Source organism: Corapipo altera, unplaced genomic scaffold (assembly GCF_003945725.1).
Source record: "Corapipo altera isolate COAL_440 unplaced genomic scaffold, ASM394572v1 22, whole genome shotgun sequence".
Taxonomy (NCBI): Eukaryota; Metazoa; Chordata; class Aves; order Passeriformes; family Pipridae; genus Corapipo; species Corapipo altera.
In genome coordinates this window covers 2048253-2071278 of record NW_020884886.1, presented here as the reverse complement: position 1 = coordinate 2071278, position 23026 = coordinate 2048253, and the positions used below count along the sequence as shown (strand labels likewise).

The following is a 23026-nucleotide window of genomic DNA, read 5'->3' as shown; positions in this document are numbered from 1 at the left end:
AGAAGCAGCAGTAATAACAGAAAATGAATACATATTCTTACACTGTAAGATTAATTTAATAAAGTTATTTATGGGAAAAATAGTTGACAAGTATTTTGATTTGTGCTGATATGTAACAACCAAGAGGAGTGACCAATTTTAAAAATAACTTCTGGCAAGGTATTGAAATTCATGAGCAGCAAGGAAAATGAAAGCAGTAAATGAAAAAACAACAACAACAACAAAACAACAAAACCCAAACAAACCAAAAAAACACACCACTAACAACAAAAAAACCAATAAACACCAACAGTGAAACAAACAGAAAGAACCCATATCCTTTAAGAATGGAGTGTGGAAAGATTGAAAGTTTTGGTGTTTCCAGTATATAAGAATATGGAAGTGTATCTGAAGTGAGATAAGAAGATATTTCTTCTGAAGGCTCTCAGAATTCCCCTGCAACGGGTTACATACATTGTATTTTTAGCTGCCTACCTACAGATATATGTAACACAGTATAGATGTGTGCAGAAGTGTTAACACAAGAGACTACACACAGAAATGTATTCATAAACTCCAGCTGCTCAGCATATCACAAGCCCTTGTAAAGAACACGTAAATGCAGGCTTGCCTAAATTAAACAGAAACCACGTGGTGCTCTGCACTCGAGTGGATGTGATGTGTTTATGAACAGCACTTTCTAAAAAATGCTCTACCCTCTCCAGCTTTTAATGATATTTAACTTCTTTCTTTCTTTCAACAAAAACTATTTAGATGAAACAATACAGGAATAATCATCACATTTCAAACACTATTGAATCTGTCTGGGAGGTCACCTACAATAGGTAATACAAGCAAGATGCAGCCAGACATTAATTATTCAGCCTGAAGAAGTGATGAAGAACTACACTCCTTATAAAAACAGCTTAAGCTATTTTTAAGTCTTTGAACTATTTTTAAGACTTAAACAGCAATGAGAAGTCAGACAAAGGCTGATACCAGTAAACAAATGTCAAGAGCCAAAGAAATAGAGAACATGGGTTATGTACACTGTCTGCCTTAGGGGTGAACGAAGGAGCTTTACAGGGCGCTCTGCATCTTCAGAGGTCTGCAGTTTCATTGGAACTTTTGGCCTATTAATAGACAGTTAAGCCTCTGAACTTTCCCACTGGTTTCAATGCAAACATACACATGTGCAAAGAACTTTGCTTGATTGCATCTCATGGACATAACCCTATTTTTATAGGTGTTCATTTCCCACTGGAGTCATTTGAGTGCTGTTGCAGGTTTACAGTTTCCAGCTATCTCTATTTAAATCTCCTCTATATTCTATGGCAACTATTGCTCTATCAGACTATCTAAGAATGATAAATATATATAATATATAATGTATTTAATATGTAATATAATATAGTATATAACAAAAAGTAAAACAAATGTGAGTTTTGTTAAAAAAGAAAACCTTTAAGGAGATGACCTTACAACACAATATTTCATATATGGATTTCTGTTAAAGAAAGGCATGTTTCTCAATTATCTATAGCTATACTTCCTGCCCAATCTGAAGCGTACTTATAAAAGAATCAGGTTTTGGTAATAAATCCAAGTCACGGGTTCTCCCTGGACTTTCTGTCCAAGTCACAAATCCCTGACATTGCTCAGACGTAGGACTCATCTTTAAATGGATTAGTAAAGTATTGGTTAAACTCAGATACTCCAGTTTCCCAGAAACTACAAGCTCTCATTTGCACCTTTTCAAGGACACAAGGAAAAAAATTTTCCCAAATTCTAGCTGTAGTTTCCCATGTGATGGTTCCCAAGCCACTACATAATCAGTCCCTTTTCACTTTTCCTGTCTTCAGAACGAGTTTTCTGTGATTTGATTACATTTTTTTTGTTTTTAAATTTTAAAGCGGCAATAAAACTAATTATTTTTTGTTTATTTAAGATTAAGAATCTCAGTCACCAAAATGCAAGACATCTTAATTAGTTAGACACTAAGAACAGCAGGCTAAATAAAAATCTCACAGCTGAGTGAACTCAAATTTGGTATGCAAATCATCTGAGACCAATATGTCAAATTACTCATAAAGCAGAGAACTAAAATTATACAGCAATGCCCAGAAATACACTGCTAAGAATTTTATATCATAAACCTCATTTACTAAGAATCTGTCATCATTCCTGCATTTCCAGTCTCTTTTCAAAGATGTTTTCACTGAGTCCCATGAGCCATCAAAGCCCTGAAGTAGCCACGCAAAGATGTTGTGACAGACCTTCTTGTAAGCACCAAGTAAACCTAAAATTAGGAGTGCACTTACATATGCAAATGCAAAGACTGATCATCTTATTTTAAGCCTCCTGAATAAATTCCTTTAATGCAGAAGAATTACTCACTTTATAGGGTTGAAAGCTGAGGCAGGCCTTTTGAGCTTCAGCGGTGACATTCCTCTGACGAAATGCCAATGCTTACAATGCAGTCATCTGTATCTCAGCTAGCTGCCCTAGGCTCAATGCACACTTTATGGAGAAATTCAGGCTTCCTAAAATAGACCTCTAGAACAGATCAGATTAATTACATCCTAGAGTAGCCAATTTCTATCCCCTGATTGTAAAGGAGGTCTACAGGCAAGAAGGTCAGCTGAAGACCTGCTCTCCAATGTGTGGCTTGAGTCAGGCAGGATGCATCCCACCCTAAGTGCCTATCAGCTTTCATATGCCTTTCATTTGGAAATCTGATCCCATGTTCACTAAAAGGAAAGTGAAAAAGAGCTTCCTTATTACAGTAAGATATTTAAATATAGTTAGAAAGTTGTTTAGTGGTATGTTATATTCACACATATATTCAATAGTGCTATTATTATTCATCATTTTTATGTCATCTTTTACCTGTGCTTAACCAGATTTGCTGAGAATAGGAGCAAGAGAAATATCCAGACTTACATTTACTGAAGGACCCATTAACTGGCACCACTGAGAGCCACAGCAGAGCTCACATAGAGCCTCCTCGGTGTCAGACTCATTCAGCATTCACATTAGATTGCTGTTACATGCACCAGGGACAGGTAAGACTTATGAAAAGATGACTCTTAGCTTCATATTCCCATTTTTTCAACAGATGGTCCAAATGAGTGCTTTTTTTAGTGGCTTGCAAGTACCCATAGTTGAGTCCTAATTTAGATGTGAATAGATTAAAACAAATTGTTTATCCTCAGTTAGGAAGCACATTTTGAAATGCTTATCTTCAAGATTAGTAAATGTAACATTACTTCATAAAAATACATTCTCATTTCACTTTAACTTTGGCTTCCTCCTGTCACAGACTCATCACAGTCTTTTTCTCCCAGCCTCAAAACTGTGGTGAGAAAAACATAACAGATTTGACGTATAAGTGAAAGATTTCATCTCACTGTCCTAAGAAAAAGGAGGAGGGAAAGAAAGCACTTTTGGCTCCTAGCTGTTGCCCATCTATCAAGAACAGCAAATGTGACAGGCAATCACAAACATAATAAAAATGGTTTTAACAAAGAGCAACACCTATTCCCTCAAGTCCCACAGATAAGCCGGGTTTGCACTCAGTATCTTCACTCTTCCTAACTTACCAACATCAGTCACGCCAATTTAGTTCCAGCCCCCGAAATACACTGAATAATGCTATACCCCATTACTACCCCTCTGCATCCCACTACTGCTCTTCTACACCCGGTGTAGATAAGAATCAACACATTTATTTCACAAATCTTATTACTATTTGCAATCATTCTCCTCTTTAGTCAATGTCCAAGTTGGTTGCCCTCTGCTTCACATTGCCTTTGGTTGCACATGTCAAGTTGCATTCTGTCTTTGAAGGAAAGTGATTGAAAGCAATCTGAAATGAAATCCCCTACATAATTTCTAACATGGTCTTTTGATAAGAAAGCAGACCCAAAAAAATTCCCATTGGCAAGCCTCTATATTGAGGGACTGAAAATCTCCATGATGGAGCACCTCTGCCTCATTTCTTACAACGGGGAAATGTGCTCACCATTTGTCTTCCTTCTAAAGCAATTTGTTGGGATATTGACCCTATCATAAACTCTTCACACATGAAAATTAACAACAGATGCACATACTCAATCAAATACAGAGTAAGGTAAGGCAAAAAAAAAAAAAAAAAGGATGGCAAACAATCACATATAGAGGATATGGCACCATTCAGACATGAATGTATGCCAAATCCAAAGGATCTCCAGTGTGGGGCAGGCTTTAGCTTAAGAACAAACATAAGCATCTCCAGTGTGGGGCAGGCTTTAGCTTAAGAACAAACATAAGCATAAACAATAATTAATATGGTTGGTTGTTCTGGAGTAGGATATTTACAAGTGATGTGTACAGGCAAACCAGTTGGATGTTTTGCAAGTCCAGGAGATATATTGTCATCTTTGGACTCTGCAGCCAGATTGAGGTCATCCCATATTACTAAGGGCCCTGTATGACTAGATGCTGTTGACGATCATTTGGAAAAGCAGCTATCAGTCTCAATCAATATACCACTAAATTTTCCCTTTAGAAGTTACTATTTGTAATCTGGAAAGCGACAGCAATCTGACCTAACAAGCATCTTAGTAAAAACCCTACAATAACTGTAGAGCAAATGACTGGTGACATTATTTATACAGAATATACAGTTCTTACTTTGAAAGAAAAAAATTCTGAAAATCGGTGCATATATGAAGAAGGCAGAAAAAAAACCTCTGGGAAGACAAAGAAGCTAGGGCAATAGAAAACTACCCATATTAACCCATTTCACAGCTGTTTCACTAGCTTGATAATGCCATTTCTTAGCCCTCACAAGTGGAGCAGACGGGATGTAGCCCTCTAATCTTTACATTACAAAACATGCAACTTTATGCTGACAGAGCTTTTAATCATCCAGGACACACAGTCTACCACTGTCAGAATTTGAATTCAGCGATATAATTCCATGGTGAGATCAGATAAAGAAAGGGAAATAACAGGATTTTGAAAAGCCCACAGTCTAGCAATCTTCACTACTAGTCACAAGCCACCAGAAAAGCCAAATATAAAACAAGATAACGGCAGCAGACAATGAAAATTCTTGCTCAAAGGGCTCTCCGCTGGTGTTCCGTGATTTCCCAGCAGTCCTATTATTAGGGTCCCAAGTCCCTGATCTTTCCATTATTAGTCAATGACAAAAATGCACTTGCCTAAAGGCAGAGAAAGAATTATTGCAGGCATGAATGCTACTTCTTAAGCACAGGAAGGAGGAGGCATCACTCGGTTATAATGCCAACTTAAAAAAAGAATAAAATTATTTAAAGCTCTATTGGGTTTACTACAGTATTAACTGTAATTCCATAGGAAAATGCACTTTACATGTGAAATCAGCAACTACTATACATTTATTTTTTTCAGGTGGCTTTTATAATTCTATTTTTAACAGTCTGAAATTACATATTCCCCTTCTGCTTTGGACAACTTTCACTGGTGAATGTGGAGTTTCCTCCTTCTAAAAATCTCACCAGAAAGAAATTCTCACTTTAATAAAGAAACAATATCAAAAGGAATTCAGTATTTTCCTAGATTGGCTTACATCAGATGATGTCCAACAATAACAATTTTGGAGAATTATGCCACTAATAATGATTTCTCCAATCCAAGGAAAAACCTTTTTGTCATGCCCTTTGCTATCATGCAGTTACACCCTGGCAGACTCTCACCACAAGGTACAGTTGCTCAATATTATTTTGTACCTTTCTGAACCATGTAAAAATGGTCTTTAATATTGACCATAACAAAACAACCCTGTGAAGTGCTGTGGTACACACAGAGTCATGCTTCATTCCACCCCTCCTAGAGCTGATAAGAACCCTCTGGAATCCTACACATACTTTTTGTTGCTTCATTGCACTGGATGCAGCTGAACTGAACAGGGGAAGGATTATTTTGGAAGACTACTGTAATGAAGTGACCTGATCCAGGACGGTCATGACCATCTTATAGCTGACCCTAGAGAATGCAATCAAAGAAAACTGATATAGGTGTGGAGGGTTTCAGCATGTCCTACGTCAGTGAGAGAGAAAATTTGCACAGCTCTTCTCCACCGGCTCACTGGGAGAAGGATACGGTCTGTACTTTTAATAGCAAATAGTACAGCACTGAGTGACGCCACTCATGTAAGGAGTACAGGGCTGTAAAAACAGCAGGTGAGATGTTTGCTCCACAGACCGCATGTGGCAGAAGGGGCAGGTGAGCTAGTCCCTGCAAACTGCAGTTCAAACATGGGACAAGCAGCTTATGGATGCAACACCCAGCTTTATGTCAAAAATTTTTTCCCAGGTAGAGCTGATAAAAACTTGTTCATCCCAGAGCTTAGGAGTGTTCCTAAACTCACTAGAGCTGCAGGAGTTAAGACGAAAGCTTATAAAGCAGGGGTGACAATAGCAATAAATGGCAAAAATGTTATAGGATTCTTACATGCTTCTCTCCTTCCTTGGGAGTGCTGAGGCACTAGCAGGGCTGATTAGAGAGGTGACCAGTGTACCAAAATCCTTACAACTATATTACACATTTATTTCAAGCATTCAGGTAGCCTGTCAGTTCTCTTCTTCCCTTTGCATCCTGAGTATCTGCCATTTCCAATTCCTACTCTCCATCCCATATCATGAAATCATTAACTTTTTATGAGTTATTAACATGTAAAAAGCTGCTCTAAGGTACCAAGTGCTCTGTAAGTCACTGATGATGACTTGCTAGAAGACCAAATGCTTCTTTAGCTGTATGTTCATAATTCAAACTTTAGCTGGAGCATGGGCACATTGCTGCTATGTTGTCTCTGGGCAACTCTGTTCCTGGCTCAACCAGTTGACTGGACCATCCAGAGGATGTCTCCTGGCCAAGAACAACTCCACAATCACACCTTGGAAAGCTGCATACCTTCATTTCATATATCTTTACTTTCATCCTATTTACATTTAGGTCTTGCTCTGGGTTTTTCAGATCCTATCTCACAAAGGGAAGCACTTAGACCTCAGTAGGAAGCAGCCCTTCCCTACAGCAACATGCAGGGAAAGGGCTGGACTCGTTCATAAATACTGCTTCCAAGTTACCTCCCTGAAGAGAAACAAGAACTTAACTAGTGTAAATGCAAAGACTGAGACTACTTAAAGCACACTCAAACCAAGCTAAGGTTTGATCCCTATTTGGCAGAGTATTTTTTCTTTATTTGGCTGTTTTTCTTTAAAGCTGGCAGAAAAACCCAGAACAGCTGGTTTTTTGTAAGAGCTGGTATGTCAGGAAACTTAGCCCAAATGACCCCAAGTCTCAAAGACGGATTTCACCCTTTGCTCTCATAAAGTACAATAAACTTCAGGGCAATCTGAGTTTGCACTTACATGTTGGAGCCTGCAGCTGTGCTGACCATAAACCAGACAGGAATCCCCAAGTGCAAGTACAGCAAAGCTAGTCCCATAATGCTTAAAAAGATATTACTGTGGTAGGAAGAAAAAAAATGAAGGATTTTAAAAGGGTTGAAGAAGTCTAGAAATCCCCAAACATCATACCTCTTCAAGACAAGTTTTGCTTTCCATGTAATTTAATCAGTATTTTAGTTGTTTCTTTGGGGCAGACAGTCATATGGGCCTTCTACATGTATCTCTAATCATCCTTGGGTTGTAGAGAGAGCTACTGTTTACAGGAAGCCTTCATTACAGCTTATTTTGTTACACTCGAATCACTTTTAAAAGTTACATAGCTGGACTATAAGCAAGAGAACACAAAAATGAGAGAAGTGGAGAAGATGAGGTCAAAGAGGGGACAGCTCTCAGCAAGATTTTCCACATATGCAAAATCCAGACTCAGTGTTTTCTAAACAACAACAAAGGAGAAGATCCAAAGGGATGTGAAGGAAGTTGGAGTGTTGAGAGACTGTGAGGCTCAGTCATTGCAGACAGTCAGACGGGAACAGTAGTTACCAGGAGACTAATTGGAACTTGCATTAGACTAAAATTAACTGTTGCATTTTTGGGGTTTGTTGGATACAGCCTGTTCCAGATCAGCTCTGGAATAATGCTCAGGATGTGGCTGTCACAAGGGGGAAGGTGTCTTGATGGCTCCAAGCTGCAATGTGAAAGTCAGTGAGTGGGATGCTTTTGGGGCCAGAATGATTGATATGGGGTCAGTACACTTGCACACCTCCTGTCCATGAGAACTCACAGTCAGCAGACCAGCATAAAAGTGTATGCAACCCCAAGCACTAATCTCACTGATGTCAAATAAGATCATTATGTACTAGAAGGCTGCTAATAACCTTGCTGAACTTCTTGAGATTCATACAGGGCTACCTGTCCAGCCTGTCTGAGCCCCTCTGAATGGCATTCCTTCCCTCTAGCATGTCAACCGCTCTACCACAGCTTGGTGTCACCATCAAACTTGCTGAGAGAACAGTCAATCCCACTGTCCCTGTCGCTAAAAAAGACCGGTCCCAGTACCAATCCCTGAGGTACAACACGCATCATTCATTTACTAAAGTCTAGTGCTCACATAAACACTTTTCTGAGCTCCAAGAAAAGAAGACCAAAAAGCTGAAAAAGGCAAACCAAGGACAGCAAGTCCCAGAGAAGACGAAAAGTTTACAGACACAGGAACAGACAAACTTTCCCAGAGAGAGAACAACTCCTCCTTTCCCCAGAGGACACTTGTTTTGTTTATCTGAGATTTTTGGTGTGTGCTTTCAGCTGTCTGCATGTTTGGGGGCTTGTTTTCATTAATTTACAAAGTGAGAGACTTTTAGGTTTTTTGATTTGGGTTTGTTTTTTTAAGGTCTTCAACTATTTTTTTTTCCCCTTTTAAATGAAACCTTACTTGTTAAATATCCCTTTTTTCAGAAGAAATAACTAACCTTGGAAATACGATTGTTTTTGTAACCAGGTGCAGTCCCACCCATCCGCAATCAGCATTATTCATCCTGGCCCACATCCAGAATTTTCCCCAAGACTCTTCGGGGTGGGTTTCATTCCTGTTAAGCTCAAAACAAAATGCTGTGGCCTGACCTAGCCTCTTCTCTCCTTTCAGCTCTCCTGGTTCTTCCTGAAGGACCCACCATGCATGCATCATCCCCTCTCTAAGGAGACTCGCAGTTTTTCATGGTCCTAATGGCAAACACATGGTGCAGACACAGGGATCAGGCAAGGAGAAGAGTTCTGTATATTCACAGAAGCTGCTCAGCCTGAATACTTTATCCCCACTCCAAGAAGCAAATATTTTCATTTTCCAAAGGGTATTTCTTTTGATTATGCTGTGTGTTAACAGAGCTGAAAATCACTGAGCTTCTAACATTTTCAGGTATTTATTTTCTTCAGCCTGTATCCCTTACAGCCAGTGACAACATCCAGTAAGTATTTCGCTCTATTCCCCAGCATGGACTGTCTTACAAGAATAAATCCCACTCTGCATAAGGGCAATTTTTTTCTGTTGGACCTATGTTAAGATGTAGCAGCAGAACAGCATCAGAAGTGGCCCCTCTGCACCTCAGCTCCCAGTCACTGCTGCCCTGGTGACACTCGGCAGCCCTGCTCCTGAAGTCATCACTTTGCCTTTTACATTATCCCTCCTATTTTCAACCCTCTGCCACTTTATTTGCTTGCAGGGCTGAAACGATGTTTTTATGTTTGGTCTGACCAGCAGCAGGCAGCTAGCTACTGAAGCAGGAGCCCCCAAATGATGACACAGGACTCAGCTCCTCAGACCAACTCCTGCTGGCAGCTTTCCCTCTCCTCCTGATGTTGATGTGGGAACAAGACCACTTATGGCTTTGGCCTCTTAAAACCCCTCTACCAAGTGCAGCCGTGGTGCTTGGCTGCTGGAACTCCTGGTCTAGACTTTCAGCCCCTCCTGGCACCATCTATCCCCTGCATGGGCAGAGATGTTGAGCAGGGACCCAGAGTTCTGATGCAAGCTCATCAGTGAGGATGAGCACCGCTGGCACACAGCATCTGACAGCACCATCTAAAACCACCTAAGGATGTCTAACTGTCAAAACCTTCCCCTTGGTTGCCAAAATCCTCAGGGATAGCCCTAGCCTTTGAAGACAGGCAACAGGCAGCATAATTTTGGGCAGGCTCCTTCTCCCTCAGGTTTGCAGTCAGTGCCCTGCCTAGTGCCAGTTCAGCAGCTGGGGCTATAAAACCTGTCAAACTGACACAGCACATGCAGAGGAAAACCGCAAAAGTCATTATTTCCATAACCCACTAGCCAGTTCATGTGCCTTTTTTTTTTCCTGATAGAGTAGATAACCTTTTGCTAAATGTACTTCACATTTTATGAGCATTTTCCTTGCACCTGCTGTTGTTCATTTCAAATGGCATTTCAAACTTCCTTCCCCAAATCTAGTACCAAGATGCTTTCTGCCAAGAACTGGCTGGTTAAAACCAACAAGATTTAGAGATCATACCCTGCTGTTGGCCATCCACATTACCAGTTTGAAGCTTCAATCTTTCACTTGAAAGCACAGCAGTAAACATATTTATTTATTAGCAATTAGCCATTTTTCTCACAAAACCTTCATGACAAGGGCAGCTCTAACATATACCACCTATACATATACACGCTCTTTATCTATATACATCTACATATATATTTGTATATATCACATATACACACAAGCATATGCCTGTGAAGGCAGAATTACACACTAGCAATTCTGCCTGTTCCCATTGCTTCTTGCTCTCTCATCTACCTGTCAGTAAGGACTTTGCCTGCAAGGAAGTCAGGCACCAAGTGACAACCTGTCAACCTGTCACTGTACTGAGCCCTGGAAAGGAAGGCAAGAAAGTTTTATCTATTGCAGCTGGCAAGAAAAGGAGAGAAAAGGAATCTGAAAATGGCGGTGAATTTAGTGTAAAAATGAAAAAATCCAAGAACACAAAACGTTTTAAATTTTAGTTAAACTCCAAAACCAAAACAAGGTCAGTAGGGAAAACCAACCAACCAAATAGAAAACAAACAAACGCAAAGTGTTAATAATGTTTTGCATGCTGAAAAGGGAGATATTGCAGCTGAGCAGCTGACCTTGGCCTCTGAAAGAGACCCAGACTAGCCTGCAAAGGCACGCGTTTCCACAAAAAAATAGCAAACCACTTGATCTGAGGAAGCTACATTATTTCATATAAGAATCAGAGAAGTCTGAAAACACTTATTTATTACCTAACATTTACAGGTGCAGAGAACACCTAAATTAATCTAACTGCATCAGTTCCTTAGTAAAAATAATGCTGAGGCTTAGAATGGGACTGAAGACCATTGCCTGACAAAGGCCGAAACTGCAATAGTTTATGAATGATTTACCCAATGCCATTGAGTTGTAGTGGAAGGCTCTTCCACTGCTTTACAATCATCATATTTTATCAATCAGCCCAACAGCAAATGGTAAAAATAGAAATCTGCCTACAAAGCTGGCACATATGGGGAAAGCTCACTCCTGGTTGTTTTATTTTAAACAAATTCTACAGTAGCTCCCATTGTTTGTTTGTTTTTCCCTCTAGACTAGACAGCATGTGGCTTATGAGCCACACTGATAGATGCGATAAAGCTCCTGCCAGATCTGATTGATGACGGCACTAGGAAGTGCTGTGAAGGTCACAGTGTAATTCTCTCTTTGCAGCTGCTCCTGGTAAAAAATGGTACAGGAAAATAAAATCTGGATCCACTAATTGCTAATTAGCAGGGAAATTCCCTCCTTACCTTGCCTTCTCCTCTCTTCCCACTTCGAACAGGAATGCCATAAGCATGTGTAACCGATGAGAGACCAGATAAGTTTCAAAGAGATACTTAAACATACTTTAATGGACCAAAAAAAGAAAAAAAAATCCAACCACAGCAACTGGCCAAATATTGAGCCTTTATACTTTGAAGACAGTGCAGAGTAGTTTAGCATGAAAGCAGCATATGAAAGAGCTTTTACCATTTGCTTTTCTGCAAAACTGAGATAACATACCACTACATATTCCCTATGAAGGACTGCTATCTCTGAAAGCACGAATACACGAATTAAGCTCCTTTCCCAAAGTCCATCCATTTTAAATGAACCAGGCAAGCATGTTTATTAGAAGTGACTACCAGCAAGTCAGAGCATCAGTCAGTCAAGTAGAACACAAAAATCCTCTTTTCCATAAATGTTGAGAGGTGATGAGGAGAGTGATAAGAGACTTCGGGGAATTCACAAACATGATATAATGACAGTTCCCTAATGAATAATATATATTCAGTGAAACTCATTGCAATTACCTCACATACACAAAGTATTGTATTTCTTGGGGGTAAAAGGCTGTTATCTTTGAGACATCAGCTACATTACAGATTAAATTTGAAACCACTTGTGTACTCTTTTCTGGCACTCACTATTAATGGATGGAAATATTTTTATTCAGCATTTTGTACTCATAAAGATTTTGGCACAGTAAGGCCATTAACAACATCTGTCTTAGAGAAAGACAGTCTTTATCACTCAGCTCAGAAATACATGATGGCAGAGAGACGCTGGCAGCAGAAATCCCCAAGACAGTAAAAAAATCCCACCACTGTGTCACCATGGAAGGAATAATAATTCCTAAACTGAAAAAGAAAAAAAAATTAGGGTAAGATATTTAGAGAAGACAGTCCTATGCAGTTTGGTTATTTTACTGGCAAACATGCACCATCAATTTTTAAAATATCACTACGTGCAAAGAGCAGTAACTATACAAAATCAAACTGACCAGATAAAGTCCTCTTAGGAGCCTCTTTCCTACATTTCTTGATGAACACTGGTAAAATATACAACAGATATACATTCGTCCTTTTCACAGCCAAGTGTATTCTCCAAAGAATACTCTAAGAGAGGTAATCACCATCAGCTCATTTGGACATCGCTGTGTTAAGGGTGCTCAGCACCTTTAGCAATCAAACTTTACTGTGCACCACATGTCACAACTGACTTTCTGCTAAGGTGGCAGAGGGGTAACTGATGGCAGAAAACTAGTTTTCTGCCATTCAGGATTTAATTTCTTGCCTTATCTCTGGAAAATAGGGATTATGTTCCAAAAGATTAATTTCTTATCTGCTATGAGATATCCCCCTCTGCACAGACCCAAATTATGTTCCTGTAATACTATTCATTAGCATTACTCCCATCAGCATGTCTTTCACAACCTAGAGAGTCAAGAGTTAACTTTTAATCAGAGTATCATAGAATCATAAATGGTTTGGGTTGGACAGGACCTTAAAGATCTTCTAGTCGAGCAAGAGCAATGTAACATATAATAGTACAGACAGTGTTTTACAGCCTATATATATACATAGTATTTCACAGTGCTGATCCATATGCCACACAAATGCAGGACCTTTACGTATACAGAGATGGGTAGGTGCAGTGAGACAGTCATGCTGGTGTAACCCCTGCATACCACACTCAGGGTCACTCCCCTGCAATTGCAGCTACGTGTTTTCCTACCTGCTCATACTGTGTTGACAGACTGTGCTCCATATGGCTTTATGCAGACACTCCTCCAAAAGATATGGTATTAAAAACTTAAATTGATCTAAGGTTAGCTTAGGATGCATCCTAGTAGGAAAATAACCTTTACAGATGTAGCAGTACATTCAAGACTTGGCTTTTTCAGTCCTTCACTGAAAGTTCAGAGCCCACAGTAACTGCAGTCCTTTGGCTGACTTACATCTTTCTACTATTTTTGTTGGGTTTGACTGTACAGTTCAACAGTGAGCCTAATAACATTTTACATTAGGAGTATATTAACCTGGAATAATATCTACTGAGTGTGTAACCCAGTCACCTGCCCAGATCAGACAGACAGTTCCTGTGCCAGATGAAACCCTATATGAATCAGGGAAGTCCGAGTCATATCAGTAGCCAGGTGCCACTCACATCCAAAACCAGCTGAACTGTGCAACTGGAAGGGATGCATAATTTTTTTGAAAAATTGCCATACTAGGATTTACTGTGACTAAAAATCGTAATAGAGTGAACTAAACTGTACAGGAGTTTCGAACCACAAGTCCTTGCATCCCACCCTCCTTCTTCAGCAAGAGATGTCTTGCAAATGAATATTAAGTACAAGTCTTCCTCCTCCTCCTCACCCCCTCCTCGCCAAACAAAGAGCACAGCTTTGAACAAAGCAGTTAACCAGGCAGGCTCCTGGATACCACACTCCCACTGAAGGACCTATCAGACACAAAACTTTTGAAAATGGATGGAAATTAAATCGGTGGACTCCAGATTGCATCAACCAGCCCTGAACCGCTGGCTCTTTGTCCTGAGGCGATGTCTCAAGGAAGTCGGCAGCAAGCAGCAGGGCTAGACAATTCCTGATCTGAGCTTACAGCAGGTTGTCTTTGCATCACTGAAAGGAACAGCACAGTTAGTCATATGTGTATCAAATACAGTCTGTCCCCACTGAGGACTTCAGTATTTGATTTTGGGTTTTGTGTCTCTGACTATCTCTTCAACTCGGAGTTTCAGGAGATGAAAATGAAAACCTACACCAAGATAGTAACATTTGAAAATCGTGTGAGTGGCTGATCTATTGAAGTGCTGCATTTTACCCCCTCCTTGTTACTACTGCTTCAAGAAATACTGCAGTTTCAACCTCACAGATCTTCCAAATCCCAAAATCCACCTGCGACTCAGGAGCACCACTAACACTGACTTTTGCTGACAAATTTCCTGGGAAACACCTAACAGTGTGATCTATCACCAAAGGCAGTTGAATATCTGCTCCTTGTTCTGTTTTCAGGCTTGTCATTGCAATCACTGGCTATCCTGACTCACAAAGAAAAGATGCTTCTTTTCTGAATCCATTTCAAATTCTTCTTAAACCTATCTGGTGCCCAATAGCCCCAGAAAGACATGATGCTCTCCCTCTGGCTCTAATGCAGGATCTGCTCTTCTTCCACCCTAGTTCCAAAAGGAAAAACTGTTCAAAAGGAGAAAGTAATTGTTCTGTTCTTCCGATGGAAACCACCAGGAGGCATAAGGGATGACTGAAGGGCACCAAGTGCCCATACAGAAGAGCACTGATGGATGGATCCATCTGGCTGCCAAGCTGTTCCCTTGTGCCCTTGCAGCGACCATTCTCAGAGAGGTAGACAAAAAAAAGCTTCATAATACTGTTATTTTCATGAAAGAAAAGAATAGTTCTGTAACACTTGGAGTAAATAGCAGCAGAGTACCTGCAAGGACAGGACACTAGCTATGGCATAATCATTACTTGTTATGGATACCTCTGAGAACTGAACCAAGCTGTGCCATGACATTTTTTTCCCCATGGAACAAAGAACTGCACAAAGAACAGCAGAACTGGTCGTCTTAGGAAGTCCTGGACTGCAGTACGTTGTTTAATTGGATCTTTCTGGCTTTGAGATTTGTCATTTTATAGTTGGATCTCAGCTGCAAAGTTCAGTCATATGATAAACGGAACAGGCACAGGCACACCAAGTGTTGGCATCAAAGAGATCATATAAGATCCAGAGGGGAGATGAGATAAATACTTCTCTGCCCCTGACATCTGCCTTGTCTTGCCTTTCAGAGTGTGCATTCACTCAGCAGCGCTGCCCTTCAGGGCAGGTGAATGCGTGGGTTTCCGAGAGAAGCCTGCCTAAATCCACTCACCTCCTGCCACTCCAGAGCTTTCAGGTTATAAAGCGACGCCTGCTTTTGGCCGTTTATCTGCCTCTTTTGCCGCCCATTATTTTCCTACCGCCTAAATCTCCGGCAAGCTTCCTCTAACCCACACACACAAAACACAACGGGAGTAGAACCGACAAAGTTGAGTTTCCGAAAAAAACCTCTCAGTGGAAGAAATCGAACCACGTCGCTGTGACCGGTCCCCCCCAGCTGCCAATGGCAGGCAGCTCCTCAGCTCGAACCTCCGTTCAACAGGAAATCAAGGAGGGGGTCGGCCCGGGAAGCCAATGGGATGGATCTGGAAGGATGGTTCTGTTCGCCTTTGCCCTGACTGACTCCAGGACTGTAACATGATGCAATCTCTCGGCTATGATGAAACGGGATCAAATGGCCAAGCCTGCAGACAGACCACCTCTGCCCACCCCGAAAGACAGACAACAAGGAAGCTCGCAGCGGTACAAAACAGCAGCGCGGCTGCCTGGCTGGTGCCTTTCCCGGGAAGGGCATGCAAGTTTCGGGATGGCGGACAGAGGGCTTCGTTCCGGAGGATCTCGGCCGGATTTCTGCCTTTTCAAAGCCCGGGCAGGGGCCGCCCCGCGCGCGCTGCCGGGGGGAGCCGCCGCCGCCCGATGCCCGGGCTCCCTCCCAGTTTTTTCCATGTGCTGCTCCCGGCCAAGAAAACCAGCGAGACTGACTTTTTTTTTAGGCTTTTTTTTCCAGTAAGCCCACAGCTTTCCTAGCACGGGGTTGCCTGGAGCAGCAGCGGAGCCGAGGCTGAAAGAGACCCATTTCTGAACCCAGCCCTTCCCCTCCCTCTCTTTTTTTCCCTCCTCTCTTCCCTCCCCGCCCGCGGAGCTCGGCAGGGATGCTGCCCCGGAGCGGGAGGGGTGCGAGCGGGACCGGAGCTCTCGTACCTTTCGCGCCGTCCTGCCGCGGGTGGCGGCACAAAGCGGCTCCGCGCAGCTCCAGCGCCGCGGAGCGCAGCCAGCGCCGCGCCGGGAGGGGACGGGCACGGGCGGGAGGAGCCGCCGGCCCGCCCGGTCCCACCGCCCCCGGCCCGCGGGTCCCCGCCCCGCGGGGAGGGGACAGGGCCGAGGCGGAGCGAGCGGAACAAAGGCGGGGGGGCCCCCGCAGCATCCCCCGGGAGGGGTCGGGGTGTGGCAGCCCCCGGGTGTAGGGCAGGATGGGGCAGGTGTGCGCAGCAGCCCCCGGGGGCGCAGCTTCCCCCTTTCCGCGGCAGGGGCAGGTGAGCCAAAATGCTGCTCCCTGCGAGGCAGATCAAACCTGAGCTTCCTGCCCCTGAGTAAAACCTCCTTGGAGGACGGAGACTCGTTTCCCGAGTAAATGCTGACATACTGCGATATCACATCTGGAGCCTCAGTGCAGCCCATGCCCTTCCCGTTCTTGTCCGGGAGATGCTGTCCCTCCGGCAATGAGCAATCCAAAGCGTGGATTTAGAACATACTCAGCATGTCGACATTTATCTAAATTTTAAGCTCTTTTGTTAAACTGGTGTAAAATGGGTTTAACATCACCTTACTTTAGCTTGATACAAGCCAGATTTAAATCAAGAGTGTAAGGTGAGACAAAAATCTATATTGATTAAAAGTATTGTCTAAGAGCTTAAAGCAGGGTTCAGTTTGTAACAGAATTGCCCATTGACCAAGGGCAAGCTTCCATATGGGAAACCTTGGTATACATGTTCTAACTTTGACAAGTTTACGTATTTATTTTCCTCCCTGTCCATATAGAAATTGGAAAACTGAGGTCACAGAATAATGTAACTAAGGGAAGAAATTTAGTTAAGGAAACAATATTATTTTTTTTTTTTTAGTCCACTTGGGTGTCAGAGCATCTTTCCTTTTACTTCAACTCTTAACAGTTAGATGTACAAATGTTCTCTTGTGAGAAATATTTGGGGAACATTCTAGATGCAAGTTCATCATTCTGTACAAGCTTGTACCTCATGCTGTTGTCATCATGGCTGGGCTTCGCGAATGAAGATTTGGGAAAGGCTCTATCCACATTTGTTACAAGCATGCAGGTGGCTAATAAGGCCAATATGAGATAGACATGTCCGATTGCAAAAGGCACAGCAGAAAGACTCCTTAGGTGATATATTCTGCAAGGCACGATTCTTTCTGCGTTGTCTTTTCTCCTCAAGAGTGATCCTGTGTGTGTTCTCAAAGGCATCAGCAGCGTTATAGATGGTGTGTCTCCAGACCTCCCGATTAGAGGCCAGAGTAGACCAGTTATGATGATCAATACGGCCAAGGCTGAGATGTTGTTTCAGGGAGTCCTTGTATCTTTTCTTTGGGGCTCCTCTATTGCGGCAGTCAGTGGCAAGTTCACCATAAAGCAGGATCTTAGGGAGGCAGTGGTCCTTCATCCTGGAGACGTGCCCTGCCCAACGCAGCTGTGTCCTCATGCTGTTGTACATCTTAGAGGATGCCGCTCATTAAGCATCTTTAATTTTTGTGAATAAAACTTGGTTTGTTCTGGCCAGGTCTAATGAGCTCTTCTGTACTGTTTCATTATCCTTAATCATTCCAACAGGGTGATACCAAAGTAACAGGTTCAACAAGGGAAAATTCTATTTAGTCAGCATTTACACTGTGTGGCCACTTAGGATGCATGAGGTCTCTGTAGCCTAAAACAGGAGAGCTGAATCACAGCCCAACCTTTTCAGCACAAATTATTTAGCCGAAAATCTCACTTTCAGCTGTTCTCTTTTCTTGTATGCCTTTGGGTATGGGCAGGGAAGGACTTGCCTACTGGATGAGCTCTTCTTACAGCAGCAGCCTGCTCCTACCTGCCTTTTTTCATTCTGCTTGTTGGGAGCTGGCAGGAGGGGGTTTTGAAGTACTTAGAAGTAGTGATTTTTCAGGGAATATTAAAGGGTTTAGTCAGTCGTGAAAAAATTAAACCATAGCTTCTCTTCTCCACAGTTCAATTGCTTGCAGCTATTGCTGTATTTGAGCCACTTAAGTTGTTATCGTGACCTGTAAAATATGATCACTAGGAAGAATAATCCAAAACTCTGCTGTAAAAGCACAGCCCTTGGCTGCTGTGGCACATGCAGTGTAATCCATGCACAGTACCACTGATTAGTATGCTTGCAGTGAGCACTTCCAGGATGTGCTGGCTTTACTGCCTCTGTTTGGGTATTTTTTTAATTTTAATGCACACATCACATACAGTAACACTTCAGCCTTTGCCTGCCCTAAGACATGCACTGCTCTGGTCTGTAAGGAGGGTGCTTGGTTCTAGCAACACTGCAGAGTATTTCTTCCACACAAATATCTTGAAGATGTTAGTAAGATGATCAGCAAAGAAACAAAGATGAGAGATAGTCATCACAAGACTGGCAAGAAAATAAGCACTTTATGCCCTATGCCAGATGTGAAAGTGAGATAACTAGGGGTTTGTTCTTAGGCTGCTGGAGAGATTGGTAAGGACTTCTTGTCTTGTGGTGCTAACACCATAAGAACTAAATAACAGGCCATCTGTCATGGAGACAATCATCAGCACAAGCAGTTCCTCTTGAAGACAAACTCTCTCTAAAGCTGAAGGGCTCAAAAGAACTTTTTTCTTATTTGAATTCCTAGGTTCCACAATGCTACATTTTAAATTGACATTCCCCCCGGTTCTTCCCCTCTCTCCTCCCCCATTTCTGATTTTGGCCATGTGCATCCCATAAGCTACTTCAACTGCAAAATACACCTTAGTGTATTCACTGAATACTTAGTGATTCAGTGAATTTCTTTCCCATGAGTCTTTAATAACACTAGTTAAATAAAAATTCTATTTCACAGCATTCAAAAGAACAGTATATAACTCACCTAGAACATAATATCATCACAATAAGTCAAGTGATTCCTAAGGAGTTTCTTGCATGGAAACTGAAGTCATATCATTAATAGGAAATCTGTGGTCCACAGTAAATGTATGTCATTCTTTGCACCCAATAAACTTCTTAAACTAATTATCTTTTAACACAAAGGAGCAGAAAGCAAATCTGTATTAACGTCCCTACTTGAACTATGTGTCCTCCAGCTTGAAAAAGCACCCTTTAGCTTTAAGACCAAACATCCATGCAGTGTTCAGACACTGTCTTTATTCTCATTAATTCACCATACAGTTTCACTCTATTAAGGATAACTCCATTACTGTAGAAACAGTCTTCACAAGCTCTAGGCAGGACTTGGTAAAGCCTAGTCACAAGGATCCCTTATCTTCCTGTAATCTTCTTAGTGCTGGTTATCACAAAAAAAAGAAAATAATCAGAGCAAAGAAAAAGAAAATAATCAAGTAGTCTCAGCAGCAAGGTATCCAAATATAGTTGTTTACAAGACTAGGACTTTAACCATCAGATAATCCCTTCTGTGTTAAAGCAGAAAAGTCATGACAATGACAGGCTATATTTATTATCTTTACGATGTGCTTAAAAGAGTTATTTATGCATATTTTAAGGTTTTTTTTTCCCCTTGGAAAATCAACATTGGATGAAATCTGAGAAACACAGGCATGAGAAAAAAATCTCCAACCATTTGTTGTGATTTATGTTTTGTAAGGTACTCCAAGCAATTTAGATTTGGCTCACTTAAGTAATGTAAAAAGGCAGGAAAACAGTATTTTAGACATTTAGAAGTACGGGTCAGTTTTTAAAGATACACTCAATTCCACTTCAATGGACCCATAACCAGACAACTCACTAGTTTAAGAGGCTCCAAAACCTCAGCAACATCCTGTTGAGAAAACAAGTGTAAGATAAGCTATTGGATGCTGCAAGTGATGATTGGTATCCCCTGAAAGTCTGCTCAATACTTTCCAGTAAGACCTTTCAAGATGCCTGTACAAGAATATGTGGGGTTTTTTCAGTGCCTTAAAGTGAAATCATAGCTGTAAGAAAGAGCCTGTATGTTCTTGTCATTTAGTACCAGAAAGGCTGTCAAAACAATCTGCCTATTTGAACTGGTAATTTTTTTTTTTTTGGAAGGGAGGGCTGAGCAGACAGAAAAAGGCTACAACTGGCAAAACATTGATTTCTTGTGAGACCAGACACTGCCCTGTGCAGAAGACACTGGTGTGTTAGACAGGGGAGATGAAGGCTCCTTGGAGCAAGCCTTGCTGCAGGTGCCTCCTGACGTGTCCCATCTCCTGCCCTCACATCATGTTGGTATAGGGGAATGGATGGTCTCAGGGAATGGTGAAAAGCAGGCAAAAATACTGTGCAATCTGGGCTGTCAAGAGATGGAGTGACATTACAGCAATTGCCACTCTCTTCAGTAAAACATACTGATGACAGAATTTCAAAAACAGAAGGCAAGTGATGGCTTTTTAGAACAAAAATATTCTTCTGTTACTTTGTAATTTTTCAGTAATGAAAACATCAGTGTTTCTAGAGTTGTCTCAGACATTCCTAGCGTTTACAAACTAGGAATGAGTGTATTTTAAAAACAGAAAAAAGCTCTTGATAAAAATGGGGTCTTTTTTCTTTCTTATCATATACTATGATCCTGTTATGGTAGAATCTATTGTTATCAAGACTGTAATACTCAGCATCTTTATGATTTTTTTTTTAAAGAATGTCTTGTTTAAGTATCTTTTCAATGAGTTATTTTTTCTTGGGTCCCACATAATTTCCAGGTTCACTGGGGGAAAAAGTAAGTATATTTTAGATAAAAGTGTGTATTATAGAAACTTCAAGAAGAGTGATTATACAGCTTTTATATAAGGCACGGTCCTCTCCTTACTCTGCACACAGGTAGGCTTTCACCCGTGTAACAAAAACTATTTGCAACTCTCTTCACAGAGATCTTAAATTCCACTGCTGACTGATTTTGAATCAGGGCAAAGGCGGGAATACATACAAAAGCATAACATACATTTTAGAGAACCTTGATGTGCAGCTAAAAATGGTTACTTTCTACTTATATTCTTCTGTTTGAGCTAAACATAAGCAAACAATTCCTCCTGATTTCAGTTTTGGAAGAAATTCTATATAACTTGACCTTTACGCTCTGGGGCAGGTACAATTGCCAGTGATTTCAGTGGGATTAGCATTTAGTGACTGACATTTTCAAAATACTATGCTAACATCCTTTTATTAAATGCATATTAAACCCTTAGAATCATTGAAAAGTAGCTCTGCCTTTGGGTAGTACAAACTTGAAAAAAATTTCTATTCTCATAATTTTATTTTTATACTGAAGTTGCACACACTGAGCAAAGACTTGCTGTAAATCTTGCCTCCTTGACCCTGCTTTCTTTGAATTCAAGCAAGACTGGGCCAAAAATGGAATCTCATCCCTTCCTTGCCTCTTCTCCCAACCGCATTATTCAACAAGGTATGAAATTCCATACCTTCCTTCACCTTTTTCATCACGATCAAGGAAGGGCCAGTTCTTAAACTTATAATCTGCCAAAATAACGCCCGTGTAATTCTGCTGAAATCTCAGTTATTCAGATAAACCCCACTCTGTTGTTTTACACCACCATTACTTTGTACTTTTTTCCTAGGAGAACGCTTTTTTAAGCACTGAAAAAGCTGGTTTAAGTCACTCCTCATTTACACATTATTTACTGTGGAGTTGACTCACCATGATACGTTTCTTTTTTTACATAAGCAACTTTGTTACTCCTTCAAGAAAGCTTGGCCACTTTTGCTTTTAACAATACTGTTAAAAATTACAAAGCTAAACTTTTTTGACTCTAAAAACCCTTTCTATTTTTTCCACTTAAGCCTACAAATTAGAAGGATTTGAAAGAAAAAGACCTTGCCTATGGATGGGCACCTGCTACTTTAATGCTTAACCTCTGCGCAGTGTTGGAAATCAAGGTCTGATGATATGGAGTAAGTTTTGGGTTGCAAGTATCAGCCTCCTTAATTCTTACTGAATTTTTTACAGTAGATGTTTCACCATTTTTTAGTAAGCAAGTTAGGGGTCAATAAAATTTTCATAAATACTTACAATTTTAGAATAATAGCAGGGCTGCCAAACTGATATTAATGTAACAATCCTAATTTTAGCCATCCAATGATTGTTGAAGGCCTAAATTAGTGGTGAAGGTCCAAATTATACTTATTTAAAAGTAAGCATTTTTCAGAGGTACAAAGTTACAGAAAATGTGAAAGCACATAATCTAATATTTATATTTTTATAGAATATTATCAAAAACATTTACAGACCCGGGAAGAAGGCATCTGCCTTGAAATTGAGCACCTCACAATAACCTAGAGCAGTAGCATCCTCCCACAGATGACAACAGGAGAGCATTCTTCTGTAGAACCCTGTAATTTTAGCCCCTACTCAAAGAAAACATACATTTCAGCTTCTATTCTGTATTTATATTCTCTTCTGTGCCATT

The 23026-nt window shown here is 41.0% G+C and overlaps 1 protein-coding gene across 3 annotated transcripts in view; it reads right to left on the bottom strand.

The window, feature by feature from the left end:
* AFAP1 (actin filament associated protein 1) overlaps positions 1 to 16640 on the bottom strand; it is a 111240-nt gene extending 94600 nt beyond the window's left edge. For 2 of the 3 annotated variants that reach the window (XM_027642918.1, XM_027642921.1), the window contains exon 1: positions 16570 to 16640. The gene's annotated coding sequence lies outside the window, so the exon portion shown is untranslated. Of the gene's footprint in view, positions 1 to 15640; positions 15710 to 16569 lie in introns of those variants that run through there. The other variant, XM_027642919.1, reaches the window with a different exon arrangement.
* Positions 16641 to 23026: the final 6386 nt, after the last annotated feature.